Genomic DNA, 9965 nt, shown 5'->3' with positions numbered 1-9965 from the left:
AAGGACAGGAACAGTTCTGCTCCAAATTAATGTGTCAGGGTGGGCTTGTACCCATGGGTGTATTTCCTTTCTTGAAGAAATGGGAGGGATTAATTAAAGGAGGAGTATGTAAGGATAAAACTCAGAGTAGACAAATAAGGGTGGGCTGCAGTCAGGATGCTAAGTGAATAAGAAAAGAAAAGTAATACTAACAGAGTACCAGTTTGGGCTGTGGAATTTTCTCATTTTAACTTTACTACATTCAGGATATCAACGTGCACTTTCCTCTTGCATTATTTTGGGCTTAGAAGGCAATGCCAAACTTAATGAATAATTCATTGTAGTGGCAACAGTTATTTACCCTAAAGCAGTGTGGCCTTAGGATATTTAAATGACAGCTTTTTTGAAGAAGACTTTGTTGAAATGACTTCATTTCTCAGTTACAGTATTACATCTACAACTTCTACACTATTATCATATATTTAAGTAAACAGTGTAGCATTTCCAGGTATAGGCATTACATTATACAGCTTATCTTTAGAACATATTTATCTTGTGTGACTCAAAATTTGAAATGAATAAAATGCAGATTCCCCTTGAACTCTTCTCTAAGGCCCTAGAAACTAACATTTTATGCTGAATGTCATATTTGTTTGACTATTTTAGATACTTTATCTTTAGAAGAGTCTTATTGGTTCTTTATGAATTTAACATCAAATACCAGAATCCCATGCATTTGGAATGCCACACCTCTCCCACGGTATGTAAATTCAAATGATTCAATACTCCAGCTAGGCTCTGGGACCAGCAGCAGCCCTGGTCTCAGGTTTCACTCAGCTCCCATGCTAGCTCTCCTGGTCTCTGCTTGCTGCTTGCTTGGAGCCACAAAAGGTCCTGGTTCACTTGGGCGGCTTGTTAAGCTGACCAAACTTGTTCCCTAGCTACGTGTGGCTCCTCCAGTCCATGTGGGTCTGCTCCATCTTCAACCTCTTCTATTTTCATCTTCTTCTTTCTCTGTTCCTCACCCCATCTTCTGATCTTTTTCTTCCTTCCCCTTTCTCCTTCTATAAAACTTCCAGCCCTGCCTTTTCCTTCCACTACCCAATCACAGGCTCTAGTCTTTATTTGGCCAGTTAAATTGGGAGAGAGTACCTGAGTACATGATCTGTACTATTACACAACATCTACCTCACTGTACTATCTAGTAAAGGGACCCTGAGACAAGTACCAGTCGAGCCAGTACCAGTACTTGTCTCAGGGTCCCTGTACTAGTAATATCTGTACTATCTTCAGGGTCAAGATTACCATCAAAATACAAACAGCATCAGGCCAATCCACAACATACCTGCCTCCACCTTTGCAAACTCCCCCTCACCAAAGTAAACAACAATAACAACAACAACAAAAACAACAGTAGCAACAAAACTTGTGGAAGCTGTAGTATGTCATGGTATGCCACACAGTATACCACTTAGTTCATACTCTTGCTTTCAAGTGTTCATTCCAAGGAGTTGTTGGTATGGCATGAGGTCTCTGGCTTCTCCTGGGACTACTCTTGAATGTCATATTGTTGTCCTGTGTCATGAAGATCCTTATTGGATCTGTAGGACTGGCCCCTTCACTTATTCCAAGAGTTCACCAGTGAGGTAGATGTTGTGTGGTCCAATTCAAATATCTGGTTCTGGGCCTGAGAATATCTGAACTAGACAGCCCAACAGCTCTCCCACATCCACACAACTGGGGCTAGCTCTTTTTCTCTGTGCCAATTGGCCCATCCAATGACATAGCCAGCAATACATAGAGGCAGCTGCCATCTCTCCCCCTCTCACCCTCAGGCTGGCTCACCTACAATCCCACAACTAGGACCAAATCTGTGCTGTTGCCCAGGGGTCCTGCTCTCTGAAGTGTTGAAGACAGTGAGGGACAGGAAGAGTTCTTTCACTCTGATGACTTCAGGGATTCACCTCATCTCCAGCTCTTTTCTCTGGGAGTTCATCCAGCCCTGTCATAATGGCTCGACTGGTACTTGTCTCAGGGTCCCTTTTTTGAGGGAGTATTAGGCTACTTATAATTCAGATATTCATAGGTAAGCACACTGAGAATAGACATAGCCTCTCCTTCCTGCCATCTACTGATGCACATGGCATAAACACATCATTTGTATTAAAATCTATATTGTTTGGTTCACTTCACATAGCCTATTTCACTTAGCACAATTTTATCCAGGATCATCTATGTTGTTCTTCATAGGAGATGAAAGGTTGCTGTGCAGCTATTGGCAGTTTAGTTGCTGGGAGATAGAGGTAGTTTTCTTTATGAGTGTAGTCCCAGTTATGTCTACCAAGTTCCAGAAGAAGACCATACTTTATAGAATATTTGTTCCCCCTTCTAAAAGAACACAAATATGAGTGGTTAGAGAGTTTGTGGGCAGTGAATATAATCAAAGCACTTTGCAAAAAAATCTAAAAGAACTTACAAAAATTTAAATCAATCAATCAATAAATAAATAAATAACACACATACACATGTATATATAATGCAATCTTGGAGGGTCGTGGGAATATACGTGGTTAAAAAATGGATATAAAAAGGAGGTAAATAGAGTACTCAAAATTTACAAAAATAATTACAAAATAACGATGTTTAATTTTTAAATGTCAAGTCAGTTTTGCATTGTCCATTTTCTCATGAATACAATAGAAATGTTTTATTGTTAAGAAACATGATTTTCAATAATCAAACAAAATAAAATGTTTATGGTTATTCAAAAATATAAGCTTTGAGTTCTTAAAAAACTCAATGTTAATATTGTTTTATATTTCTTTCTTGCTTTCTTACTTGCTAAAATGTTGCTCACCTAATTCTTTGCATGTATTATTACAAATAAGCAGACTAACTAAGTGAATCTTCAAATACTACAACAAAGTTATAAGTATGTAGGGAGACATAATTATCCATAAGAAAATAATGATTTTGTTTTCTAGATTTTCTAAATTCTGGCCACATTTTAAATAGATGAATAATTGGAGCAAACCAGTAGTATAAACCAGATACACTGCAGGTCCAGGTGATGAGTGAGTGGAAGAGCATAGGGGCACATCTTCATATGACTAGCATGCCCAGTTTGCAAGTACCCTTCAAATATCTCTCTCTCAGTTTTCAAGGTTAATACTTCTTAATGTGAATGAAATTTCATTAAGGTGAGATTTACTTGTCAGTTTATAGAACTTGTATTTATTTGAGGTAGACATGAAGCCTAAAAATTTCTTGATTATGGTTGGGAAATCCCAGTATCTAGTAGCATACTTCTAAATGGCAATAAATACATGCCTGAATGATGTTTGCTTATATCTATGACTATCATTAAAATTATAATCATTATATGTCTACGACCATTCTATATTACCTTAATTTGTATATATGACATGTTGGAAAAATAAACTTGCAATTTTTGTTTGTTTGTTGGCTTATTGAATAGTCATCCTTAGTTATGGAAAATTCTGAGAATTTTTGAGTTTTAAGAGTTAACATTGGGTACTAAAGTGGGCAGAGTCTTAAAGCTCTATGATTAATAATGGTAGAAATGCTAATATTTTCTTTCTTTTTTAAGACACTGTTATCTTTCTGAACTATATTGAACCAAATAAAGAGGTGTAACATGTCATTGAGATACATGATAATTAAAAAAATGGACAATATGTTACTGCTTAAAAGCTATGTCAAAAAGAAAATAAAATCACACATATTTTACTGTCTTGAGTTTAGACTTTTTTGAAAATTAATCTATGTTAGTACTTCTATAAGTCTACCGGAATCAGAAATACAAAAGCTGCATATAATAAAATTAGGATTTTTATATAATTTTAAAGAATATTTGTAGGCATTAATTTTTGATATAATTATATATGGATAAACTCATTAAATTCACAAATGATTATGGTAAAGAAGTAATCATATCAAAAGTTGGGTTCCAAAAGAGACTGGAACAAATACCAATTATTTATAATATAATTTATAAATAGCATATTTTAGGAAAATGAAAATTACTGCAGCATAATTTTATATTGTACATACATTATAACTATATGTTACATAGTAATTTATTGATTTTTATTAATTAGCACTATGTAGAGAATATTTTTTCAAGTTTGGTTTTGATACATGCTCTACACCCTTGACAATCCTACATATATTTCATATGACAAAATATTCCTTGCTTCAAACCACTCTTAAAGTGTTCATAACTTCGGGATAGTTTTGTTGTTGTTGTTGTTCCGATAAAAAGGCTCCTACTTTAGTGTCTAATCTTTTTCCTGTTATATAGGTTAACATCTCACACCTTAGTGCCACGATTATTCATATCTCAAACTAATTGTACCACTGTTTGGTATTGTGAATTCGTATTAATAATTTTTCAAGAAAATCTTGACTCTGGCATATTTTAATAACGTAAACAAAACAAAGAAACAAAAAACTAAACAATTATTATGCATCAATGAAATCCTATAATTAAATGGTATCTGAAAGGAAAATAGAATATATTTGTAATAGCTTATAAGAAGAAAGTCATTGGACTGGAAGGCTGATCATAGCCCTTCTTATCTGAAAGACCAACTAACAATTTGCATCATAAAGTAATGGATATCTTCAGTGTTCCTGATATTTCCTGAGGACAGAGCTACCACAGGTTACAATTCATTACAAGTTTTTACCTCTTTTTATAATCTCAGGAGATCTTTAGTATATACCACCAGTTATAAAAAATGACCATTGAATAATAAATGTTTGGCATTTCTTTTTTGGTTTTATATGTTTTTTGCCTAGCAGCTTGAGATTTTTTTTTATATAGCTCTGCATATATTAAGCTTTGAAAGTTCATGCAAATATGATCTTGTAAAGAAAAATTGTTATACTTTCTTACAACACATTGCAATTTGTGTGGGGTGGCTGTCTATGCATTCTGGCATCTAGCATGGTGGGTGGAAAAATTACAATTTAATCTTTTTTATGAAAGTTCTGTTACAATGTCTTTAATTTACAAAAAGGTTTTGTACTTTGAATGAAAAATATAAAGATTAGTTGCCTTGGAAACTGAGCAGGTTTACAGAATTTGGAATACATTATTAACTCATTTTCATATAGCTATACCATATTTAAATAAAAAGAATATTGGCTTTATAGTTGTCTTATATTTCTATGTGGTACAATATAAGTTATTGCATATAAAGTATGATACAACTTCTACAATGAAATCATCATTGTTTTTTAAATGTACTTGAGTCTCCTTTTGATTCTTCATAGAAGTTCTTTGTTCAGGATATAGACCTTCTTGGTGGTATTATTCTACATAATGTATCTGTAGGAGCTGAACTAGGGTTGTTCTCTATTTGAACATTTTTATCCTCTTATAATGCCATCCTCCAATTTTTTCTTAAGATGAAATTTATTTATATCTAACCATATTGGTTAATTTATTTCCCAGCAATATCTCTCCTTATAATTCAATAGTCAACATATTTATTTTATATACAAATAATGCAAATTAATCTAACTTGACTTTTCAGTGATCATGTGAATTAGTCAATATTAACATCAGAAGGTAGCAACACAATACCTCATGCACTCCCTACCCTCCCAAAAGACTAAGCAGTGAAGGCTTAGTTAATCCTATGATATGTTGTTAATCTTCAGGTGATGGGACCAAAGGAGCTTTCTTTAGATAATTAAAGGTATGCACTGTGGGAAAGATCTTATTTTTCACCTTCCCTTTTGATTCTTCGTTCATAGGTGACTAGATTGTTCTTCCACATGTTTCTGTTACTTTGAGACATCTTTTGGAAAGACTTGCAATCTTGAGCTACAATCTTTAGAACCATGTCCCTAAAAAAATCTTTTCTTTTTCTAATTTAACTGTAACAGAGATTTTGTTATAGTAACATGAAATTATTTTTTTTAATGGAGAAAGGAGCAATTTTTCTATCAAGGTCTTGAAATCACCACATGATGTTTCTAAATAAGTGTAGTCTAATTAGAGACAAATAAGTTTTCATTTACATGGTTTTAGTGACAAATATTCCCAAAATAATATCTAAGTGAAAGAGTGTCTCTAGTTCCAATTCCAGCTTTTACATTTTTATCCACAAGAGAGGGTAACAGACTCAGGAAGAAAATCACATCACAATTTGAGAAAGCACTATTAAAATACACAGTTTATACTTTTTAGTACTGAGCTACAAAATATATTATGGGTATTAAGAAAGTTTGAGATTTCTTCCTGGTGTTTTGCATCCTGATTATTACAAGAGGCTTAAGCTATATGAATAGACAGGAAAGAATGTAATGAGAGTTCTGAAGTAAAGGATGTGAAGGAGAGAGGAAGGATGAGAGAGAGAAAGACACAGAGATGATGAAATAGATGATAGATAGAAAAATATAAATACTAGAGTGATATAGATAGATGATAGGTAGATAGATAGTTAGATAAATAGATAGATAGATAGATAGATAGATAGATAGATAGATAGATAGATACATACATACATACATAGATAGATAGATAGATCATAGACATGATAGATAGAGGTAGTCTCAAAAATATCCTATATACTTTGCCATTCATATTTCCACATAAATTTTTCTCAATCAAAATACACAATAAATTTTCACATATAAAATACTTTAATGTGAAGAAAGATTCAGTTGTTTCATAAATATGGCTATTTACAAGAGTGACATGTAGGTGTCTTTCCAAAATTAAGGTGTGGTTAGCTACAATACAGTTATATCAGTGACAGGATTTAATAAAATTATATAAATTAAAATAATGATAGCATTCTGAAAAATGCACTCCAATGATATCTAGCCCTTAGGAGTCTGAGATAGGAGAATCACATTTTCAAAGCCACCCTTGCTTCATAGTGTATTCCAGATCAGACATTTCCAATTAAAACTCACATAAACTAATCAACAAATAAAAGCAACAACAAAAACTCAACAAATATACAAGTTTATTTGGAAACCTGTGGGTTTTTTTTTGGATTAGTGAAATATCAATTTAATTAAAAATTAGAATTGTTTCTGTATATTTCATTTGGATGTTAAAGAAGAATTCTTATTAATCCATTGTATATGAATATTTAGAAGGACTGTGATAGCAGATTAAGTCAAAAAAAGACAAACCACAAAGAGTGTAGAAAGAAGCAAAGTTAAAGGTACAAATATAAAACATTTGAGGACTTAGTTTTCTATATGTAAACTGAGTATTTAGATAAAGAAAAAGGAAGGTTTGGGAGTTAATTGTAAGAAAAAAGATTCTGTTGAATCTCTGTTACCGGTAATTGTAGCTTATGAGGTGAACTGTAGGGCTGGAAGCCTCACTCCACTCAGGACGTGGTTGGTTCCCCTCCAGGAACCAATGGTGAACAGGGTCTTCTCACTGCTGTGTATCAACTCTGGCAGACCTTTGGCATCTTTATCACCTTGGCAGAGGGATTTTCTCTAAGTCTTCTCTGCTAGTCTCTTAGACTCTTATGTATCTCCGTGGCAGTGCTCCACCAAGCCATTTAAATTATCGCATTTGAACCTGGTGGTGTTTTAACAGTCTTGGAAGCAGTGAAGCTACATCCAAGTGGAATTTGTTTCCCTTAGAAAAAGTCACAGAAGGTCTAGCATCCTCTTTCTATTCTAAAATAGCCACCAGACTTTCTTTGTTTCCTTTACTAATTGTGGGAATATAAAAATCAAAGAGGAGAGTGCCCTGAGAGTTGACTTGTAAACCACTTGACGGAATTAGGTTTGCGTTCTTAATTAACACAGAACAAGAGAATGACAAAAATTTATAATTGTAGAGTTCAACATTCACGTACCCACATGATCCCCTTTGAAATAAGAGGTGCTGACTCATTTTTATAGTAGTGCAAGAAAAATATGAAGTTGCTACTTTAATGAAAACCTGCAAGAAAGACGACTCTTTAGTGAATTGGTCTTAATTTAAAAGTTTTAATTATTTTCATACAACCATGCTCTGCACTGAGACAATGATATGTTCACACAAAACCAATGATTTACAACAAGACAATTCTCAGTTTAAGCAATGAGACATGAGGCTATGTGGGAGAGGAACAAAACTTTACTCCACATAGTACATGGAGCAGATTCTACACGGCAATATATTTGCTATAAACCTGAAGGATGTAGTTCAGGATACCTAATAAATTCAAAGTATAATTCTAGAATTTTTTTGTATTTAAATCCAATTATTTATTCCAATTTAATTACTTAAAGAAAAATAGTTTGTTGGAATAATCCTTAAAGTACTACAGAGTCACTTCTTACTACCTTTATATCTACATGATTAAAAAAACAGAATATTGGGGAAAAGAATATTGAGAAAACCACAGTACTTACATATTACTACAGATAAACTTTAAAAAACAATTCTTTTGGTCCTACTCTAGAATTGGGAACAGCTATTAGCAAGTGATTCTCTAGAATTATGTTTTCGCTACATTTTTGGTCCATAGGTTATTGAAATAACCTAGTAATTTGGAATTAACATTTTTATTATAATTGAAATATTTGGGCTAAACCTCCAGCCTTGTACTTGCCTGAGAAATGCTGTAGACTTAAGCTGCGCTACCAGGCCAAATAATCCACAGTTCTAATTAACTGTTTGTAGCTACAATTCTTGTGATAATAGTCTACTTTATGATTATTTCATCAACAAATAACTATTATAAACAATATTTAAATTTTGAAAAATATATATGTTTGATACTGTTTGGCTTAAGAATGTAATGAAAGACATTTAAGATTTAGTTGCTCCATGGTGGTGATATGAGTTAAGGTTTTCATTTTTGTGTCACAAACAACTTTGAGGACAAAACTAAAAATTACAAACATATGGCATTTACCTATGAACTTCAACAAATTTTCACAAACATTTAGGTGAATTATCCTAATTTTGAAGATGACATGTATATAAAAGGTAAAGACCTAAAAGAATCAGTTTCACCTGTGACCAAATTTTTTTAAAAACAAAAATGCTAAAAAAAGAACAAATAATTTAAGAAAGCTATGGACTGACTTATAGACAGACTACAGATTTTCAAAATATGCATTTATAAATTCAAATATATTAAGAAAGAAATGTTCAATAATATATTTCACACATATACTACAATAATTAATATTATTTTCATGGTTAACTCAATTGTTTCTTTCACCTATCATAGAATCACCTACAAAAATAAGCACAAAGAACAATTTTTCACACCAAGTTGGATTGTTGAAATGCATTGGTAGTTTGTTTTAATAAGCTCACTGATGTAGGAAGTCCCAGCCCACTGGTGACTGCAGCATTCTGTAGGCAGGGCATCTCAAAATGTGGAGTCTATCTTCCTCCAGATACAGCTGTCAACAGGATATTAGAAATACATCTAAAGTTCATTCATCCTACAAGAATATTTGTTCAATCATGTTCATCCTGTTGTCTTCATAATGAACAGACACTGAAACATCCTAAATGTCCCTAAACAGAAGAATGAATAAAGAAATGTGATACATTAATATAATGGCATATTACTTAGCTGTTTAAAAAAATGATATCATCAATTTACAGGCAACTATATGGAAAAATAAAAAAATCATCTAGAATGAGGTTACTCAGACTCACAAATGTAAATTTTGTATGTATTAATTTATTTATGGTATTAAAAATGGTAAGTAACTTACAAGCCATAGATCTAGAAAGACTGAATAGAGAGGAAGGCACAAGGAATAGTACATGGCCCTCACAGGGAGGGGGAAATACAATAGATCTTATGGGTGGGCTGGGAGTGAGGATGACAGAAAAAGGAGAATCAGATTGGAAGGGGGAGAACATAGCTCCTTTTGTTAACCCTTTAGGTGAGAGAATGCAGGGAGGGACACTAGAATTTAAAGGCTTTTGAAGGATGGTATGTAAGCTTAGTGCGTAGAAACTCACT

At 33.1% G+C, this 9965-nt stretch overlaps 1 pseudogene; it reads right to left on the bottom strand.

The window, feature by feature from the left end:
• Positions 1-2031: 2031 nt before the first annotated feature.
• Positions 2032-2150, bottom strand: LOC114610406 (annotated as a pseudogene).
• Positions 2151-9965: the final 7815 nt, after the last annotated feature.

The sequence above is a fragment of the Grammomys surdaster genome, unplaced genomic scaffold (assembly GCF_004785775.1).
Source record: "Grammomys surdaster isolate TR1022 unplaced genomic scaffold, NIH_TR_1.0 126039, whole genome shotgun sequence".
Classification (NCBI taxonomy): domain Eukaryota; kingdom Metazoa; phylum Chordata; class Mammalia; order Rodentia; family Muridae; genus Grammomys; species Grammomys surdaster.
This window is presented reverse-complemented; position numbering and strand designations above follow the sequence as displayed.